Genomic DNA, 23115 nt, shown 5'->3' on the forward strand with positions numbered 1-23115 from the left:
TGGTAGGCAGATGCTCTATCTGTTGAGCCAAATCTGCTTCCCAATAAGTGGTGTTAATTTAAAGCAGGATGAGATCACTGTGGCCTAGGTGGGCCTTCATGGAAAAGGTAAAGCTTAAACTAGGCCTTGAGAGATGAGTGGCACTTAGAAAAATAAAAGAGGAAAGATTAATTTGGTTATAGAATGGACTTGAGGAAGAATAGACTAAAGGTCAGTAAATACTCCCCATACATGGTGTGAGTACCTATTGTGTGTTCATGGCAGACATTATTAATCTATCATGGCATTCTATCTTGCTGAGCTTGGACGGAGTCCAGCAAGAGCTAGAACTAGATATTAGGAAAAGAAATATAGTATTAATGGAGAGATATTTTGAGAGACGTCAAGATGTGGGGCACTTCCGTACGCAACAGGGAAGCCCTTGGTGCAGAGGCTGTGAAGGACTTTGGTGTGGAATATGCAAGCATCTGAGTGTCTTAGATGTCACATCCAGACTCAGAAAATTAGTGCCAAGGAGAGCCTCAGTACAATTTCTTCAGCAAGAGGGTGCCACTCCAGGCGATTTCTAGGCTGAGAGGGACTCTAGAATTATAACAGACATAGAGTTGGGCTATGATTACCAGCAGAGTAAGCTGCAATCATGGGCACGGGACCACTGCCTTGGAGATCTAAGAAGCCAGAGAACCGCTTGCTCAAGGACTGCATCTTGTTCCTGCTGCAGGGTCCCCTTGCCCTCAGACATCCAGATCCAATTCAGGCAGAGAAGCAGGGGAAAGGGAGGCTATCTGAGAGAAGGAGAAATTTTTACTCAAGAATCTAAAGGGGTGGTTTGAAAGATCAAATTGGACTTTGTTGAACTGGTTTGGGGACTTTTGAAAACATAAGATCAACAACTGTGAAGAGGTACAAAACCTTAATGTGAGTGGAGGTTGCCGGTTGGTTTATCCATCACATTTGACAGGGTAAGGCAGGACTTAATGTGTAATCATGTAGGCTTATGGACCTTTTTCCAAGAGAGGCTGATTGAGCCCATCTGAGATAAGTTGTGAAGGATGCCAGAGGCATGTGGCCTGGCTGACTGGTGACTCCTTGCATTCAACAGCATGGGGGACTATTACCCATTGTGTACCTGCCTCAGCGCCACCAATGTCCCAGCCCTGGCAGTACCCATTGTCAAGGGAGAACCATGTGGTTGAAACACATCCACTGTATCTAGCTCTACCAAACCTGGAGGGACAGATTCTTATGGTCTACTGTTTCTATAGAGATCCACCCTTTCTCTCAACTCACTCTGAGGAGAGGGTATCCAGCCTACCTGGATTTTTGGTCATTTATTCATATTAAGTCATTTAAAAAATTCATTCTAATTTTCATTTTTTCATTCTAGTATTTATTGAGACTGTTATGCTAGGTACTGAGGATGCAGTACTTTGTAGAGAGAAGGCAATAATGTGTTTCAGGCAGAGGGATCAGCATGTGCAATTGTGAGAGAACACGAAAAGAATGCAGGGTCAGTGTATTTGGAGCATAGAGCAGGTATGTGATGCGAGATGAGATGGAAGAGATAGGCAGGGACCAGATCAGGGAACACCTTCAAACACATGACAAAATATGTTTTCATCCTAAAGACAATGGGAAGCCATTCAAGGGTTTTAAGGAGAGGGACTTGGTCAACATTGCATTTTCACTGTTTTACAGACAATGGACTGTAGAGGATCCACCCTAGATGCTGGGAGACAAGGTAAGAGGCTGTTACATTGGCCCAGGCAAAGATGATGGGGGTTTGGACGACATAGGGTAGAGGCAGTGGAGAAATTAGTGGATTGGAGTGTGTTATGGAGGCATGTTAAAGCAGGATTGGGATTTATGTGGAGAGTGAGGGAGAGGGAGAAGTCAGGGATAACTGAGGTTTTTGGCTTGAGCATCTAGATGGATGATGGCAGTGTTTACTGAATAAAGAACACTGGAGTGGGAGGATATTTGGGGGGTAAATGATGTGTCTGGTTTAGGACATGTTGAGTTTGAAGTCCTTGCAAGACCACCAAGTGAAGAAGTCCAGTAGGTTAGTTTAGAGATGACAGAAATGGACTGGCAATTCAGGCTTGCTTACACCAGCATATAGAAATGGTTATTGGATCCATGGGAATATATGGACATAATTGTACAGAGACAGAACTGAGTGGAGAAAAAAGGTCTAGAATAGGGCTCTGAGGAACAACAATCAACTCAGGGACAAGTAGACAAGAAGACAGTAAGAGACTGAGATAAAGCTGCCCAGTGGTTAGAAGAAACTTGGAGAGTATGGTGTCCCAGAAGGCGTACATACCACTACAGTCTGCTACCATCGTCAGAGATGTGTAGGAGCATTTGCTGGACTCCTGGTGCTGCTGAACTTACCTGTAACTTTTGATGGGGTAGGCAAGCTGTAGAACAGAGGACCAGAGGAGCACACCTGGAACTCACAGCCTACCTCAAGTACCTCGCTGGTAACACAACAGCTTTCTGTCTGCCCAGTCTGAAGAAACCCTGGACTCCAGGTAGCAGGGGTTCAGAGGAAGAAGGTGCCCACACAGATGTATGGCCTTCACGGTTCTGCCTTTAGCACGGTGAAATTCAGAGTGAATCCCAGAGTATAAACCTGAACTGTCCCATACTTCCCATTCAAATTTTGTTACCCCCATCATTTCCAAGAAATTGATCCTCACCTTTTTTCTATCTTTGCACCTGTCTCCACCACTCTGATTCTGGTACCCAATTGATTCCCCTTGGCTCTAGGTCTCTGGTTTGGCTCAGCTAGCGCTCACTTTCTGAGAAGTACCTTCCATATATATCATAATAACTCCTTTGCTTGACTGGAAAGCCCTGGAACCTGACTCCTTATGTACTGCCCTAAAAGGCATGAGGTCCCAGGTTCAATTCTCAGTGCCTCCTAAAAATAAACAAACAAAAACAAAAAACAAAAAAACCATCTCTCATTGGGAATGGATGTAGCTCAGTGGTTGAACTCCTGCTTCCCGTGCATGAGGTCCTGGGTTCAATCCCTAGTACCTACCCCTCCCTCCCCCAAAGTGTTCCTCTTGTGTTGCAGATGCAAAAATGTCCATTAACAAAATGTTTAATCTCACAGGGTGCCGTAAGGCTTTTTGATGACTTTCCTATGAAGTCATATTCTGTGGAGCCTTTCTACTGTGTGCTTTCTTCTCTGCCAGGGTGGGCCAGAACTTAGTCAACTATTGCTGTGCCTTCCTATTCCTAAAAGTCTATCTAACTTCTTTTTCTGGATATTGGGTCTGAGGGATGCCTCTAGATCCCAGCTTATTTCAGTACCTATGATGAACATACCCTGAATCTAAACAATGGATTTGTAAATCAGTGGTAACTTGTAATTTCTATATAGGAGAAGCTTAAGGGCAGAAATCTGATTGAGAGGGGAGGCAGGCAGTTAGAAGATTTGTCATGAAGCTGAATCCACAGGAGTAATGTGATTAGCTGACAAGGACTGGTCGCCAGGAAAATATAAACAAAGTGTGATAAACATGTATACTTTGCTCATATAAATGAATTTTGTAAATGTAGACTCTAGGACTCCTGCCCTCACTCCTTCTGTTGGCCGGTTTTAGCATTTATTTCATTTCTTCCTTTGCCAAGCAAGGTGTGACCCCCCATCAACCTGAGAATTTAAAACACATACTTAGCTGATTCCCCACCCCCCCCGCCCTGCCCTGATACTTATGCTTTGTTTTTATTTGGTTTGCTTTATTGCTGAGATGAGGGGATAGAGGGGAAGGAATGCACTGCCACTGATGTCAACAATTCTTCCGCAAATCCTCCAAGCACTTCCTCCTTTGGGGAGTTGTACTGTAAAATTCAAATCATAACAGTTGTATAAGATCAAAATAATTTATATGTGCATCACCAATAGCACATAAACCCACACCCAGGGAAACTAGGACCATTTTTTTCACCAGGAATTACCTGACGCCATGATTGTGGATGAACTCATGGAGGAAATGCGTATGAGCATGGAGAGAAGAATGCAGAAAGCTGAGGACAAGAACCTTAGGGGAAAGCTCATACAGAGGAGGAAGAGGACCTTTACCCTGGTGAGAGATCAGTTGGACATTGAGAAGGAAGGATGACTAAGAGAATGAGTTGTCATCAAGCCCATGGTAAGAAGGAACTTCTTGCCACTTGTAAACTAAGAACTTTACTATGTAAACATATTTTAAAGGCTTTTCATACAGACTGAAAAATTGTTTTCAGAAGCTCTATTGAGTGTACTCCCACCAGTGGTATATGAGAGTTCCATTCCTTGCACATTTGCAAGCATTTCTAAACATCTTTTTTTAAAAAAATGGAATTGTGTTTATTTTTTTGTCTTTATTTTTTTAATATTACATTAAAAAAATATGAGGTCCCCATATACCCCCCACCCTCCTCACCCCACTCCTCTCCCCATAACAACAATCTCCTTCATCATCATGAGACATTCATTGCATTTCGTGAATACATCTCTGAGCACCGCTGCACCTCACAGTCAATGGTCCACATCATAGCCATCACTCTCCCACATTCCGCCCAGTGGGCCATGGGAGGACATACAATGTCCTGTAACTGTCCCTGCAGCACCACCCAGGACAACTCCAAGTCCCGAAAATGCCCCCACATCTCGTCTCTTCCTCCCATTCCCTACCCCCAGCAGCTACCATGGCCACTTTCTCCACACCAATACCACATTTTCTTCGATTACTAATCACAATAGTTCATGAATAGAATATCAGTAAGTCCCCTCTAATCCATACTCTATTCCTCCATCCTGTGGACCCTGGAATGGTTGTGTCCACACCACATCTATATCAAGAGGGGGCTTAGATTCCACATGGATGCTGGACGCAAGTCTCCTGCTTTCAGTCGTAGGCACTCTTGGCTCCCTGGTGTGGTGGCTGACCTTCTTCAACTCCATGTTAGCTGAGTGGGGTAAGTCCAATAAACCAGAGTGTAGGAGCTGAAGTCTTTTGAGGCTCAGGGCCTGGCTATCACATGGTCAGTCCAGAGATTCAGGTCCCCTGGGTATATATTAAACCCCAGCACCAACTACAGTTCTGGTAAAAGTAATAGGATAGGTTTGTGAACAAAGATCACATCTGAGTCCAGCTCCATCACACAGAAACACAAACTCCAAAGTAGGGCCAACTGACATGGCACTGAACTCCATCTGCCATGACCATAGAACCTGTGGGTCTCTGTAGCCCTCAGAAGAACCAATAGCCAGGGTTGTATCTACTTTATCTGTCTCTGGGACTCTGCTGAAGTGTGCATAAGGGCGACCCCTCTGATAACCTCCCAGCTCTTTTTGGAGACTCAGCCATATAAACTCATTTGGTCCTTTCCATTTCCCCCTTTGATTCAGGTCAAAAAGCATTTTTAACTCCTGGTATTATACGTAGATTGAGATATTCTGCTGGTCCAAGCTGACCCTTTTATTCAAGGTCATTTCCTAGTTACATCATCAGCTGGTACTTGGTAGTAATCCCTCAGCACCAGGGAGGCTCATACCCGGGAGTCATGTGCCACACTGGGAGGAAGGCAACACATTTACATGCTGAGTTTGGCTTTGAGACTGGCCACATTTGAGCAACATGGATGTTCTCAGGAGGTAACTCTTAGGCACTCTGCTGCTCTAGGCCTTGTTCTTATTTCAGGTGCACAGGCTTACAAGCATAGTCATTAGTATCAAGGGCTCATTGTTGGACCTTCATTCTTTTTTGGTCTTTGTCGTTGCACTTGGGGGAATGTTGCTGTTCCTTTAGGGACTGTGATAGAGTACCCCTGGCTAGGAACTAAGCACTCCCTCAATTGTTGTTTTTAATTGTATCCACTATGAAAATATCCAACATTTTTATGTACCCTGGATATATGCCCTGGAGAACTCCCTGCCAACCATGTGTCCCCTGTCAATAACATCCCACACCAGTATTCCTCCCCTGCCATTGTTGAACCTCTCTGTGATCCAAAACTTCTTGAAAAGTGAAGCCCTTTATATTGCCAGGTTCCATTAATAGTAAAATGGAATATAGTGATGAGTTTAAAGGTTAGATATAGAATACATATTAATTTAGAAAAATTAATGTAAAAATAAACTGGGGTATCAAAAAATTTAAAAATGCAAAAGCTTTGTTTTTGATGTTTTGCCTTTCATCACTGTAATAAGTGTTGCCCTGTATGCAAATTGGCAAGGCAACTACTTCCATCTTTTCCTCAGTGTCTACGTCCTATCTTTTTCTTTTCTTTTTTCTAATTATTAAGCTTATCTTCACAAAGTTTTAGATCACAGTAATTCATATATACAATATACAGTACTCTCACATATCCAACATAAAACCTTTTCCCTTCCATGGCAATAATCTTTTTACATATTCATACTATATTTACTGAAACTGATGTACAGATATTGAGACAATAGCTTTCCAACAAGGTAACATTTGTGTTTACATTGTGGTTTATATTTTAGACTATACAATTTTCTCAATTTTTAGTTATCTTATAAACATCTTTTTTTTGGGTGAATAAATGGTCTCTCATAATTATTTCAAGCTTAAGCCCACTTTTTAAAATGTACATTTCTTGGTGGCAAATACTTATTCTTTGAAGATAAATTTTATTTTTTAAGACAGACAAAAATAATTCTAAATTAATCAAATGAAAAGATTGATCGAATTGGGTAATATAGTTTAAAATTAAAAAATAAACTTTCTATTTTGAAATACTTTCAAACTTACAGGACAGTTACAAAAATAATACAAACCCCATACAGAGAACTCTAACACAACACTACTCCCCTAATCTCAGATACCCAGATCCACCAATTTTAATATTTTGCCACATTTTGCCACATTTGCCACATTCTCCCTCCCTTTCTCCCCACTCCTCTCTCTCTCTCCATCTATCCATCCATCCATCCATCTATCCTTCCTTTCATTCATTGTATAAACCGAGTGTAGGTTGTATACGTCACTTTCCTTGAACACTTAATACTGCCATGTACATTTTCTAAGAACAAGGATATTCACTTATGGAACCACCTTAAATGGAGTTATCAAGTTAAGAAATTTACCACTGACATAAGGCTTACAGTCTATATTCCAATTTTTTCATATGTTCCAATAATGTCCGTTTGAGCCTTTTCACTTCCTTTGCTAGATCTTATCAAGGATCACGTATTGCTTTTAACTGTCACTGTCTATCTCTCTTTTTAAAATATTTATTTTATTTATTTCTCTCCCCTTCTGTCCTCCTTGTCTGCTCTCTGTGTCCATTCGCTGTGTGTTCTGTGTTCGCTTGCATTATCTGGTGGCACTGGGAAACTGTCTCTTTTTTGTTGGATCATCTTGCGGCATCAGCTGTGTGTGTGTGGTGCTACTCCTGGGCAGGCTGTACTTTTTTTCACACTGGGTGACTCTCCTTACGGGGCGCACTCCTTGCACTTGGGGCACGGCACTCCTTGCGTGCGGCAGCACTGTGCATGGGCCAGCTCACCACATGGGTCAGGAGGCCCTGGGGATCGAACCCTGGACCCTCCATATCACAGATGGACACTATCAGTTGAGCCTCGTCGGCGTCCCAAGATTTCCTTCCTTCCTTGCTTCCTTGCTTCCTTCCTTGCTTCCTTCCTTGCTTCCTTCCTTCCTTCCTTCCTTCCTTCCTTCCTCCCTCCCTCCCTCCCTCTCCACCCCCTCGTTGTTTGCACTTGCTGTGCTGTGTCTTAGGAGGCACCAGGAACTGAACCTGGGAACTCCGATGTGGGAGGGAGGTGCCTAATCACTCAAGCCACCTTTGTTCCCTGCTTGGTTGTGTCTCTCATTATGTTTTTCCTCTTGTGTCTCTTGTTGTGTCACCTTGTTGTATCAGCTTGCCATGCCTGCCCATCACATCAGCTCACTGTCTTCTTTAGGAGGCACTGGGAAACAAACTACAGAACTCCTATGTGGTAGGTGGGAGCTCAGTTGCCTGAGCCACATTTGCTTCCCTCCCTCATTGTCTCTTTAGTTGCTTCTTTTTCTTTTTTAACTGCGGGAACATATATATATATATAACAAACTTTCCTGTTTTAGTCACCCCCAGGAAGACCATTCAATAGGATTAGTCACATTCACAATATTGCGGTACCCTCATCACCTTCCATACTTTACCGTCTCCCTAAACAGAAACTGTACACTTACTATGCAATTATGCACTAACTCCCCAATCCCCCTGACTCCCTTCCCCGGCAATGTATACTCTAATTTCTGTCTCTCTGAACTTGCATACTCTGGTATTTTTGTTGTAATAACCATGGGGTAAAATTTAACATCCTAAATCTGTAATAATCTTATTTGATTTGACACCAACTTAATTTCAATGGTATACACAGGGGACTTCCAGGAAGATGGTGGACTAGAAAGTCACAGGACTGTCTTCTCTCCCAGAAAAATAGCTAGAGGACAGGCAGAAAAGACCTGGAAAAAAAATCTAGGGTTCAGGACACCAAGGGAAGTCTGGACACCACCCAGAAGAGAGAGAGACAAAGAAAAAGAATCATGATGGCAAGACTGTGAGTTAAAAGTGGCTGCTGCGAGAAGTGGATATGGCTCAAGCAATTGGGCCCCTGCCTACCACATGGGAGGTCCTGGGTTTGGTTCCTGGTAACTCCTAAAGAAGACAAGCAAGACAGTGAGCTGACATGACAGGCTGGAGTGGCAAGCTGATGCAAAGAAAAGACACATCAAGGAAACCCAGTGAGAGATACAATAAGCAGGGAGTGGGTGGCTCAAGTGATTAGAAACCTCCTCCCCACATGGGAAGTCCTGGGTTTGGTTCCTGGTGCCTTCTAAAAAGAAGATGAGCAGACAGCAAATGCAAACAACAAGGCGGGCAGGGAATAAATTTAAAAAATTTTTTTTGAAAAAATGGCTGCTGCTACTGCCAGCACAATCCCCTACACTGAAGACTCTTTTGAATTCACACCTGTGGCTATAAACAAAGGGGACCCCAGGGATCTACCTCCCCAGGAAAGAGGAGAGACGGCAAAGATCCTAAGGCTGACTCAGCTTTTGACCCACAAATTTGGTCTGCTGTGTCCCAGGAGCCCTTGCAGACTGGGTAGGGCCACAACACTGTTTGTCCTGGGAGTAGGATAGAACTAAAGAGATCTGACCCTCTCATCACCCTCTCTACTAACTGGCTCTGTTTGTTGAGGATGCACCTCCCCAGGCAAGGGGAGAGAGAGGGACACCACCTAAGGATGACTCAGCAATTTTTTTTTTTTTTTAGCTACTGGGGGCTGGGGATTGAACCTGGGACCTCATATGTGGGAAGCTGGTGCTCAACCACTGAGCCACATCAGCTTCCCTGAGTTGGTTTTTCATCTGTTTTGCTTGTTGTTCCTTCTTTTGCCTCTTCAGGATGCACCAGGAACTGAACTGAGGACCTCCCACATGGGAGACAGGAGCTCAGCTGCTTGAGCCACATCTGTTCCCTGACTCAGCTTTTGACCCATATGAGCCATACTGAGAAAATGGAAGACGTGGCCCAAGAAAAGAAATATATCAAAGCCCCAGAAGAGATGTAGGATTTGAGAGAACTAATTAATGGGATGCACACAAATTTCCAAAATCAAATTAATGAGTTGAAAGACAATATGGTGGAAGTGGATGTGGTTCAACTGATCGAGCATCCACCTACCATATGGAAGATCCAGGGCTCGATACCCAGGGCCTCCTGGCCCATGTGATAAGCTGGCCCACGTGAAGTGCTGCCATACACAAGGAGTGCCATGCCACACAGGGCTGTCCCCCATGTAGGGGTGCTCCACGCTCAAGGAGTGCACCCTGCAAGGAGAGCTGCCCCATGCAAAAAAAACACAGCCTGCCCAGGAGTGGCGCCACACACAGAGAGTTGATGCAGCAAGATGACACAACAAAAAGAGACACAGATTCCCATTGCCGCCTGGCAAGAATGCAAGTGAACACAGAGGAACACACAGTGAATGGACACAGAGTGCAGACAATGGGGGGAAGGGGAGAGAAATAAATAAAATTAAATCTTTAAAAAGAAAAAAAGAAAGCCAATATGGCTAATGAGGTAAACGACATCATGAAGACATTGAGTGAGCAGAAAGAATATGAAATCCTGAAAAGAAAAGTAACAGAGCTCATGGGAATGAAGGGCACAATAGGTGAAATAAAAAACACATTAGAGGGAAGCAGTTGTGGCTCAATCAGTTGGGCTTCCATCTACCATATGGGAGGCCCTGGGTTTGCATCTCGGGGCCTCCTTGTGAAGGCAGGTTTGCCTGCACACTGTGGAGAGCCGCCCAGCCCACAGGCACTGTGGAGAGCTGACTCAGCAAGGTGACACAACAAAAAAGGGAGACAAGCAAAAAAAAAAAATAAACACAGAAGAGCGCACAGCAAATGGACACAGAGAGCAGACAGCAAGCAAGCCACAAGGCGGGGAGGGGAAATAAAATAAATACAGAAACAGGAGAACACACAGTGAATGGACACAGAGCAGACAGCATGCAAAAAAGTCATGGGGGGAGGGGAGTAAAAAATACATTAGAAGCATACAACAGCAGATTCAAAATGATAGAAGAAAGAATGAGTGATACCTAAGAAAAAACAGCTGAAATTGAAGAGAGAAAAGAATGGAAAAAATTAAGCAGGGGCTTAGGGAGTTGAATGACAACATGAAACACAATTACATACCTGTCATGGGGGGTTCCAGAAAAGGGAAGGGAAAGAGGAAATAATAGCTGAAAATTTCCCAATCCTCACAAAAGAAATGAACTTACATGTCCAAGAAGCACAGCATACCCCAATCAAAATAAATCTGAATAGATCCACTCCAAGATGCATAGTACTCAGAATGTCAAAAGTCAAAGATAAAGAGAAAATTCTAAGAGCAGCAAAGGAGAAGTAAACTGTCAAATATAAGGGATACCCAGTAAGACTAAGTGTGAATTTCTTATCAGAAACCATGGAGGTAAGGACAGTGGTAGGATACAATTATGGTACTTAGAGAGAAAAACTGTCAACTGAGAATTCTTTGTCCAGTAAAATTGTCCTTCAGTTATAAAGATGACTTTAAAATATTCACAAACAAACAGAAATTAAGACAGTTCATAAGAAAGAATCCACCTTTGCAGGAATTAAAAGAAGCATTATAGGGAAACAGATGTGTCTCAACCAATTGAGCTTCCATCTACCATCGATGCCCAGGGCCTCCTGGTGAAGGCAAGCTGGTCCATGTGGAGTGCTGGCCCATGCAGGAATGCTGCCCTGTGCAGGAGTGCCACCCTGCATGGGAATGCTGCCCAGCATGGGAAAGCCATCCCATGCAGGAGTGTCGGCCAACATTGAGAGCTGGAGCAAGATGACACAACAAGAGACACAGAGGAGAGAGAATAAGAAGACATAGCAGAACAGGGAGTTGAAGTGGCCCAAGAGAATAATCGCCTCTCTCCCACTCTGTTAGGTCCCAGGATCGGTTCCTGGAATCGCCTAATGAGAATACAAGCAGACACAGAAGAACACACAGAGAGCAGACAGCGGGGGGGGGGGGGGGGGGGGGCACGGGGGGAGATGTGGGGTGGAAATAAATAAAATAAATCTTTAACAACAACAAAAAAAGAAGACTTAGAGCCTGGGGAAAAAAAAAAAGGCAGGAGAGGCTTGGAGGAGAGTATAGAAGAAAGGATAGCAGAAAGGAGAACCAAAAGAGTAAAAACAAAGAGAAAATAAGATATGACATATGAAAATCAAAGAATAAAATCACGGAAGTAAAGAATGCATTTACAGTAATATCATTGAATGGATTAAACTCCCCAATTAAAAGATAAAGGCTGACAGAATGGATAAAAAAAACATGAGCCTCCATACACTGTTTACAAGTACTCACCTTAGACCTAGGGATACAAAATGATTGAGAGTGAAAGTTTGGAAAAAGATACTACATGCAAATAGTAACCAAAAAAGAGCAGGGGTAACTGTACAAATATTGGATGAAACAGACTTTAAATGCAAAAAAGTTATGAGACACACAGGAGGCCATTATATATTAATAAAAGGGACAATCCAACAGGAGGAAATAACAGTCATAAATATCTATCCATCTAACCAGGGTACCCCAAAATACATGAGGCAAACTCTGGCAAAACTGAAGGGAGAGACACACATCTCCACAATAATTGTTGGAGACTTCAACACACCACTCACATCATTAGAAAGAACAACTAGATAGAAGATCAACACGAAATCAGAGAACTTGAGCAATAGGATAAACAAGTTAGACCTAACAGACATATACATAAATTATAGAGATTAGAGTAGAAATAAATCAAATTGAGAACAAAATAACAATAGAGAAAATCAACAAAACCAAAATCTGATTATTTGAGAAGATCAATAAAATTGACAAACCCCTAGCTAGACTAACAAAGAAAAAAAGAGAGAAGATGCAAATAAATACAATCAGAAATGAAAGGGGGAAAGTTATGACTGACCCCACAGAAATGAAAAGGATCATAAAAGGACATTATGAGAAACTGTATGCCAACAAACTAGATAACCTATATGAACCTATATGAAACCTATATAACCTATATGAAATGGACAAATTCTTAGAAATGCACAAACAGCCTACACTGATGCTGCAAAAAATACAAAAACTTAACAAACCAATCACATTTAAAGAGATTGAATCCATCATCAAAAATCTCCCAACAAAGCAAAGTCTAGGACCAGATGACTTCACAGGTGAATTCTACCAAGCATTTCAAGAAGAATTAACATCAATCCTGTTTAAACTCTTCAAAAAAAAAAAAAAAAATTGAAGAGGAAGGAAAATTACTGAACATATTTTATAAAGCTAACCTAATACCAAAGCCAGGTAAAGATACTACAAGAAAAGAAAATTACAGACCAATCTCTCTAATGAACATAGATGCAAAAATTCTCAAGAATATACTTGCAAATCAACTCCAACAGCATAACAAAAGACTTACACATTACAGCGAAGTGGGATTTATTACTTGTATGCAAACCTGTTTCAACATAAGAAAATCAATCAATGTAATACGCCACATTAACACATTGAAGGATAAAAACCACATGCTCTTTTCATTTGATGCAGAAAAGGCTTTCAACAAAATTCATTATCTTTTCTTGATAAAAATACTTCAAAGATAGGAATAGAAGGGATATTCCAAAATATGATAAAAGGCATATATGAAAAACCCACAGCCAACATCGAACTCAATCGAGAAATGTTGAAAACTTTCCTCTAAGATTTGAAACAAGACAAGGATGCCCACTGTCACCATTGTTTTTCAACATTGTTTTTCAACATACTAGAAGTTTTAGCTAGAGTAATTAGACAAGAAAAAAAAATTAAAGGCATCCAAATAGGAAAAGAGGAGTAAAACTCTATTTGCTGATGATATGATACTATATTTAGAAAATTTTGAAACATCTACAGCAAAGCTACTTGAGCTAATAAATGAGTTCAGCAAAGTGACAGGATACAAGATCAACATACAAAAATCAATAATGTTTTTGTACACTAGTATTGAACAATCTGAGGAGGAAATTGGGGAAAATTCCATTACAATAGCAACAAAAGACTCAAGTACCTAGGAATGAATTTGAACAAAGAAGTACAAAAATGCACAATGCTAAAAGAAATTTTAAAAGGACCTACACAAATGGAAAGACATTCCACATTTATGGATTGGAAGACTAAATATCATGAAGATGTCAACCTACCCAAACTGATCTACAGATTAAATGCAGTTCCAATCAAAATCCCAACAGGCTACTTTACAAAATTAGAAAAGGCAATTACCAAATTCATTTGGAAAGGAAAGCACATCTGAATAGCCAAAAGCATTCTAAAAAAGAAGAATGACATGGGAGGAATTTCATTGCTTGACTTTGAAACATATTACAAAGCTACAGTGGTCAAAACAGCATGCTACCAGTATAAAGGTAGACACATGAATCATTGGAATAGAATTGAGAGTCCAGAAATGAACCTCATCTCTATAGCCAACTGTTTTTGACAAACCCACCAAGTCCATGTTATCAGGACAAAATAGTCTCTTCAACAAATCAAAGCAGGCTGGTAAGATAGGGAATCAATCGATAGATCTGGAGCCACATGTCATTTGGTACCTCCCCAAGATGGCTGCTGGAAGACGCTCATAAAATTCTGCCATTCAGAATGAGATTTCCTCCAGAAGCCAGGAAAAGCCCCAGATATTCCCCAAGGACTTGATCATTGGGCCCTCCTGGTGGATTGATGGGCATGGTAATCAATCAAAACAGCAAATAGCTGGGAATCCTTCCATGTCATTAGCAAAGGGGCAGACTAATTAATGGTTTAAAAAGCAAGTGAGAAGTCTTCTTGCTCTCTTGTGCTCTCTTACCTTCGCCCTGTCCCAATGCTCCTCCTGGTGCCGGTCCATGTGCCTGTTCCTACCCTCTGCACCTGCTCTTGCTGTTTTTCCTCTGCCATGATTACCATACAAGTAAAACCTGGGCATTTATAATATATAATGGGAAATTGTAGTCTGTAAATCAGCCTGCTTTATCACTTTTCAGCCCCTTCCTGGGTCTCTACCTGGGACCCACAATCTGTTATTTCCCCCCATTTCTTTTCCCTCCCTACCTTAATAAATTACTGGCCTAACTAATCCAATGTACTCTTGAAATTCATTTCTGAAGCATAGTCAAGAACCTAGACAAAATCCAGTTTTACAAAACGATGTTGGGAGAACTGGATATTCATAACCAAAAGAATGTAAAAGGACCCCATCTCACTCCCTATACAAGGATTAACTCAAAATGGATCAGAGACCTAAGTAAAAGACAAGACCATAAAACTACTAGAAGAAAATATAGGGAAACATCTTAAAGACCTTGTGGTAGGTTGTGGTTTCTTGGATCTTACACCGACAGCACATGCAACAAAAGAAAAAATTGGATAAATGAGACCTTCTCAAAATTGAACACTTTTGCACCTTCCAGGACTTTGTCAAAATGGTGAAAGGGCAGCTAACTCCACGGGATAAAATATTTGGAAATCACATGTCTGATAAGGGTTTAATATCCATGCTATATAAAAAAGATGTTACAACTCAACAATAAAAAGACAACCCGATTAAAAAATGGGCAAAAGACTGAATAGACATTTATCAAAGCAGAAATACAAACGGCAAAAAAACAAAACAAAACAAAACAAAAACACACATGAAAAAAGGTTCAACATCACTCATGATTAGGGAAATGCAAATCAAAACTATAATGAGATATCATTTCACACCTATCAGAATGGTCACTATTAAAAAGACAGAGAACTTCAGGTATTGGAGAGGATATTGAGCTATAGGAACACTTATTCATTGTTGGTCGGAATGTAGAATGGTGCAGCTACTGTGCAGGATTGTTTGACAGTTCCTAAAAAAGTTTAGTTTAAATTTTCCACATGACCCTGCAATACCACTGCTGGGTATATACCCAGAAGTACTGAGAGCAGTGACATGAGCAGACATCTGCACACAGGTGTTAATAGAGGCATTATTCATGACTGCAAAAGATGGACACAACCCAGGTGTCCATCAGCCAATGGGTGGATAAACAAACTGTGGTGTATTCACATGTTGAAATTTAAGCACCTGTAAGAAGAAATGAAGTGGTGAAGCATGGATGAAACTGGAGGACACTAGGTTGAGTGAAGCAAGCCAGACACAAAAGAACAAATACTGTATGCTTGCGCTACTGTTAACTAAATATATTGTGCAACATATTGTATGATTCCACTTACATAAAATGTAAACATAAATCAATTACAAAGATGAATTTAGATTAGTGATTATGTAGGGCTAGGGAACGCGTGCTTAAGGGTGTGGAGTTTTTCTTTTGGAAGGAATGAAATGGTTCTAAAATTTTTTGTGGCTTGAATGCACAACATTGTGACTATAGTGAAAGCCATTGTTTGTACACTTTGCATAGATTATATTATATGTGAATATATGTCAATAAAACTCCTTTATAAATAAATATTTGTGCAAGAATACCTAGAAATAGTAGCTCTGTATAGCAGGATAAACGAGAGGTGAAGAATTTTCTTGTTTGTTGTTTGTTTTTTTGTTCATTATTATTATTGATATAATGAAAATGCTGTGATAATGTTTAAAGTGATGAATGCACAACTATGTGATTATGCCAAATACCATTGGTTGTACCCTTTGGATGAACTGTATACTTTATTAATATGTATCAATAAAATTGATTTGTTTAAAAAATTAGTATACACAAACTATGTTCCTTTGTCCCTCCATCCCAGATCTTAATGTTGCTCTTGTCACAAATTGCATGTTCATACATTGAGTCATAAACCCCTGATTTATCATTACGTTTTATGTATTTGCCGTTTAGATCCTGTAGGAAGTTAAAAATAATGGGGTTACAAACCAAAAATACGATAGTATTGGCAATTTATATATACCCATTTTGTTATCCTCACTGGAGATCTTTGTTCTTTAGGCAGCTTCAGTCTATTGTCTATTGTCCTTTCCTTTCAGCCTGCAGAACTCTCTTTAGCACATCTCATAGGGCTGGTCTAGTGGTGACAAACTCTCTAAGCTTTCATTTATCTGGGAATGTTTTAATCTTACCTTCATTTTTTTTTTTCAAAAAAAATGTTTACTTTATTCCCCCATCCCCCCAGATGGTTCTCTTGCCTGTCCTACATTGTTGCTTGCCTTCTCCAGGAGGCACTGGGAATTGAACCCAGGACCTCCCACATTGGCAGTGAGTGCCCAATGGCCTGAGCCACATCTGTTCCCCATGGGCTGTGGCATCTGATAACTTGTAACTTCTGCTTGTTTTAGGCATCTGCTTACTGCGGTGGATGTGGCATCTAGCTTGTTGTAGTATCTGCTCATCTTCGTTTAGGAGGCACCAGGAACTGAACCCGGGACCTTCCATGTGGCAGGCAGGTACCCAACTGGTTGAGCCACATCTGTTTCCCCTCATTTTTTAACCTCTTTTTTTAAAAATAGAAGCTATCGATATATATTTAATTAATTAATTAATTTTTTATTATCTACTTTAATATTTTTATTATTCCATCAACCATAACTGAACTTTTTGTAGCATTCTCAGTCTAAAAATTAAACTGGATATTTACAGCCAATACTTATGGGTCTGTGTTTTCTGTAATGCTTCTGTATTATTTATGGCCTCTATGCAGTTTAAAAACACTACATTCCTTCTCACAAACTCCTTCCCCTGCTTTTCAGTAATTTACTCTTGAACTTATAAAATCCTGATATTATTTCACCATATTATTTACATCATATTAAGCCCCGCGCAATGCTTAAAATGCTAAAGGCAGTACTATATTTATTAATGAATACATTAAACCTTTAAGTACAAATTAACATATTCAGCTTCTGTAAGGCCATCAAATGTTTGAAAAGAATTTAAACACAATCCAGAGTCTAGTTTTAAGAACTTAGCTATGAATGGATGAGCGCACTACCCACTTTATGTAGACCCCAAAATGAGTAACAGAATGTGTGAAATAAAAAGGTCCCTTGATTTGAAATTCTTCTGCTTCGCAATCCTGTCTTTTTCATTCAAAGGTTTGTAGTCATTTTCAGAATCCACCTTGGAAGACAACATTTTAATGTGGGTATCAGGCAAACCATTCAGGGCAAAAAATACACGAAGAATAACACCACCAGGTCAAAGAGGATGAAGAACCAAAGGTCTAACCAGTGTGAGACTTTCGGATGCCCGCTGCTCCCGGACTGAGGCAGCACAACCGCTGCCGCCTCCCAGGCTCACTCCAGCCGCGCCGCTCCCGGAGGCATGCCCGGCTGTCAGCCGCCACCGCGGTCACCTCCATCCTGCAACAGCCCGAGCCCCTGGGAAAGCCCCTGCTCCGCCCTGCCGGGGTCCCGTCGCCCAAAACGCCCGCCTATATATATTTTTTAAAGATTTATTTTTTATTTATTTCTCTCCCCTTCCCTCCCCCCCCCCCGCCCCCCGCCCCCCAGTTGTCTGCTCTCTGTGTCCATTAGCTGGGTGTCTTCTGTGACCGCTTCTATCCTTATCAGCGGCACCGGGAATCTGTGTCTCTTTTTGTTGTGTCATCTTGTTGTGTCAGCTCTCCATGTGTGTGGCACCATTCCTGGGCAGGCTGCACTTCTTTCACGCTGGGCGGCTCTCCTTATGGGGTGCACTCCTTGCACGTGGGGCTCCCCTATGCTGGGACACCCCTGCATGCCAGGGCACTCCTTGTGCGCATCAGCACTGTGCATGGGCCAGCTCCACATGGGTCAAGGAGGCTGGGGGTTTGAACCATGGACCTCCCCTGTGGTAGGCGGACACCCTATCCATTGGGCTAAGTCCACTTCCCTAATCTCTTTTTTTTAAAGGAGGTATGGAGCATTGAACCCAGGACCTTCTACATGGGAAGTAGGTGCTCAACTTCTCCCCAGTGAATATTGTTTTTTTTTCGTTTGTTTGTTTTTAGGATGGACCAGTGATCACACCTGGGACCTTGTGCTCAACCACTTGAGTCACATCTGCTTCCCAATCTTGCTGTCATTTTTGAAAGAAAATTTTCTCAGATACAGAATTCTTGGTTTGCAATTTTTTTGCTTTCAGCATATTATTTTTTTAAAAGATTTCTTTCTTTCTTTCTCATGCTCCCTGTTGTTTTTGCACTTACTCTCTCCTTCTGTGTCCATTTGCTGTGTGTTCCTCTGTGTCTGCTTGTCTTCTCTTTAGGTGGCACTGAGAACCAATCCTGCAACCTCCCAGAGTCGGGGAGAGGTGCTCCATCTCTTGCACCACCTCAGCTCCTTGGTCTCCTCCATCTCTTATTGTCTCTCCTCTGTGTCTCTTTTTGTTGCATCATCTTGCTGCACCAGCTCTCCATGCAGCACTCCTGTGTGGGCCAGCACTCCTGCCCGGGCCAGCACTCTGCACGGGTCTGCTCTCTGTATGGGCCAGCTTGCCTTCACCAGGAGGCCCCAGGAATCGAACCTGGACCTCCTATATGGTAGATGGGAGCCCAATCACTTGAGCCACATTCGCTTCCCTTTCAGCACTTTAAATATGTCATCCCACTGCCTTCTTGCTTCCATGGTTTCCGATGAGGAACTGACACTTAATTTATTGAGGCTTTCTTGTACGTGACATATTGCTTCTCTTTTGCAGCTTTCAGAATTTTCTTTTTCTTTTCAGCATTCAACAGTTTGATTATAACATGGTGCAGTGTGGGTTTATTTGGGTTTATCCTGTTTGGAGCTTGCTGAGCATATTGGCTGTGTATATTCATGTCTTTCACTAAATTTGGGGATTTTTTAGCCATTATTTCTTTGAATATAGTCTCTGCCCCTTTTTCTCTTTCTTCTTTTTGAACTCCCACAATGCATATGTTGGTATGTGAAATGGAGTCTCTACAGGTCCTCAGACTCCATTTGCTCTTCGTCATTCTTCCTTCTTTCTGCTTTTCAGACTGAATAATTTCAATTGTCTTATCTTCAGATTCTCTGATTATTTCTTCTACCAGCTCCAATCATCTGTTGAACCCTTCTAGGAAATTTTTAATTTTTGTTATTGCAGTCATCAGCTCTGTTTAGTTCCTTTTCATAATTCCATCTCTCTATTGATATTCTTTTTGTGTTCATCCTGCATTTTGCTAATTTCCTGTAGTTCTTGGAGCTTTGTCCATGTTTGCCTTCAGTTCTTTGAGCATATGTAGGACCATTTTTAAAAAGTCTTGGTCTGTTATGTCCTAGGTCTGGTCCTCCTCATTATGGTTTCTAATCCTTTAATCTTCTCCTTTGCCTGGGTCATTGTTCCCTGTTTCTTGGTATGTTTTGTGGCATTTTCTTGAAGTGGGGGCATTTTGATATTTTACTATGTTATCACTGGACTTTAGATGCTGAGTTGTCTGTTCCTTAAGCATGTATCTAGTTAGTATTATGACAGAACTCTTTTTTAAAAAAAGATTTATTTTATTTATCTCTCCCCATCCCCTCATTGTTTGCACTTGCTATATCTGTTCATCTCTTTTGTTTCTTTAGGAGGCACCGGGAACTGAACCCAGGACCTCTGATGTGGGAGGGAGGTGCTTAATTGCTTAAGCCACTTCCGTTCCCCACTTTGTTGTGTCTCTCATTACGTTTTTCCTCTTGTGTTTCTTATTGCATCATCTTGTCACGTCAGCTTGCTGCACATGCCCTTTGTATCAGTTTGCTATCTTCTTTAGGAGGCACTGGGAACTGAACCACGGAGCTCCCATGTGGTAGGCGGGAGTTCAATTACTTGAGCTACATCTGCTTCCCCAGAGATTTTCTTGAATGCCAGGAGCTAACAAAGAAAAGAGAAGAATGGGAAGGGGGAGGGGGGAAGAAGAGGGGGTGAGGGTGGGGAGGGGAGGAGAAGGGGGAGAGGGGGAGGAGAATACTTTTTCCAGTCTTTGCAGATTGATTTGTGTGGGAGTTCTGCTTCAGGGCTTATTCATACAATCAGTTTGCCCTAGGAATTAGCCCATTTATACAGTTAGGAATGTCCTCTCTTTCCTAGGACAAAATGACCTCACTTGTCCCAGGCATTGCACTGCAGGTCCTACAGCCAGCAATCTCTTGCCCCAGGCAGTGACTTGACTGCTGTCCCACAGCATTCTGTGGGAGAGTTCTCTGAGCTGCCTTCTACTCACAGGGCAAGTTCTGGGACAGTGAGTCCCTCAGGCTACCACGAGACAGAGTGGGCCAAACCTACATTCTCCCTTTATGTGCACAAGGGTTATTCTGCTCCCGCTGGAACTGGGACTGGAGATCCACACTGGGAGCATGGGCTGGCTTCATTCCAAGCCAGTGAGGTGTTGGGGATGGGCCGACCACGGCACCAGGAGATTCTACTGCTTTTAAGTTGCCTTTTTCTTGATTCGGCACTTGCCCTGTTACTGCAGTCCTTTAGCTACTTTCTGGAGCTTTGAGAAAGAGTTCTGCCAGTTCTTGCTGGTTGCTCAAAGTTTCTGGTGGTGGTGCGGGGGGACAGAGTCCAGAAACATCTTTCTTTACCATCTTAAACCAGTAATACTGCTTTTGCTTGAATGTAGATGTGACTCTGAAGTGATCACGTCCCAGTTCTGTCACTTACTAAGTCTCAAGATAGCTGAAAGCCTAGAACTCCAAGAAAAACAGGATTCTTTTCTTGCCCTGTTCTGGACCACAGATGGGCCCTTTTTCATAGTTGAGTTCCTCTCAGTAGTTGAGGAGAAATGTTCTCAGCTGTCACTTGGTAGGAGTGGCTGGCATCATATTACCACTTCATTTTTCTATCTCAGGAACTGAGCAGATATTTGGGGCATATGACTGGCTCATCTACTCACATGGAGTCTTTGTGATCATATATATCATGATCTTTGTGATCATATATATCATATATTTATAGTCCTATCATCCAAGTATTGTTTTAAAATCACCAGCCTAAGACCTGAAGGAAAAGTCAAAGTCAGTTCACCTACAGATCATTTTCTCTACCGTTTGCTGAAGATTTGCTTTTTGGAAAATCAAAGTGATTTGTTTCCATGGCTTTATTCTTAGGCCAGAGATTAACCTCAACCAATCTTAGCTTTGTTTCTATGACATTTTACATGGAAATATCTAAAATCATGTTTAGTTATATTTTCTGGTACCTATTTCTTATAGATGTTCTAGTCCCAACTTCTTCTTTAGATCTACTAATCTTGGAATCCACTTTCTATAATATTTCATTATTATAGTTTTGTCCCAAATTACTGGTTTTTGGAAAAGCCCTTTTAGCTCTGATGTCATCATTCTGCTCTCTGATGTTTATAATCTCCCTAGTGCAGCTATGAGAGATATATCATGTGGGTTTATCCATTTTAGAAAATACCATCTTTCTCTTTGATACCCCCACTGCCTTCCTCTAAAACATTAGAAATACCAAGCATCTTATATTGACATTCTGTATGTTAATACTTTGTTTATGATTAATATAATTTTTAAGTGAAATTTTTCAATAGGTGATACTTGTACACTTTACAAAACTAAAGAAGTGCAAAATGATATATAATGAAAAAAAACCCTCTCATTTGTGCCTCAGATACCTTGTTCTCTTCCAGGGAGGCAACAAGGTTACCAGTTTCTAGTCCAACATCTACATTTTAAGGCATAATAAAATTTCTGGCCTCTTTTTTGAAGTCTCTCAATTATTAATCACATTTACTATGTAGCAAGGCATATCATGACATGATAGGAAGAATAAGCTGAATATACAAAAGAGTATAAGCCATCAGAATAGACTGGACTTCTGGGAAGATGGAGACTGGAGAGGAAGAGGGCTTACTTCTTTCCCAGAAAAATAGCTAGAGGACAGGCAGAAACTGTCTGGAAAACTGTTCTAGGGCTTAGGACACCAGGGGAAGGTCAGACACCACCTGGAAGAGAGAAGGGCCAAGGAAAGGACTCTTGGTTGGCTTGAAAAAATCTCATGAGTAAAGCTGCAGCAGTAGCTGCTGGTGCACATTCCCCCACCTTGGAGCAAGGAGCACTGGGTCCTCTGGCCCCTGGCAGGCAACACAGGCTGAGGGGGTCGCAGGGATCTTCTTCCCCGAAAAAGGGGGGAGGGAGGGACACAGTTGACTTATGGCAAATTCAGATTTTGGCCAGCAACCTTGGTCTGCATTTTAGAGGGGTAGCACACTTCCAGGCCAGGCGGGGAGGTGGCATTGCCCTGAGAGACAAAGATAATTTGCCTTCTCATACACCCTCCTACTTTCCTGGGCTTGTTGCTGAGGACACAGAGGGAGGGAGGGTGTAGCTGGCCAAAGGAGGAGAGCAGCTTCAGAGAGTTTGTTGCAAAGTTTGGCCCACTCTGAGAATACTGCTTCTACAGCACCCAACCAGGTGAGGTTACAGTGAATGCATTCCCCCCAAGTGTCTGGGACCTGAGCTGAGACGTCTGCTGAAGAGTGCCATCTTCTGGAAGACCAGGAAAGTGCATGCAAAGAAGGAAAAACAATAAATAC

Source organism: Dasypus novemcinctus, chromosome 8 (assembly GCF_030445035.2).
Source record: "Dasypus novemcinctus isolate mDasNov1 chromosome 8, mDasNov1.1.hap2, whole genome shotgun sequence".
In the NCBI taxonomy this organism is placed as follows: Eukaryota; Metazoa; Chordata; class Mammalia; order Cingulata; family Dasypodidae; genus Dasypus; species Dasypus novemcinctus.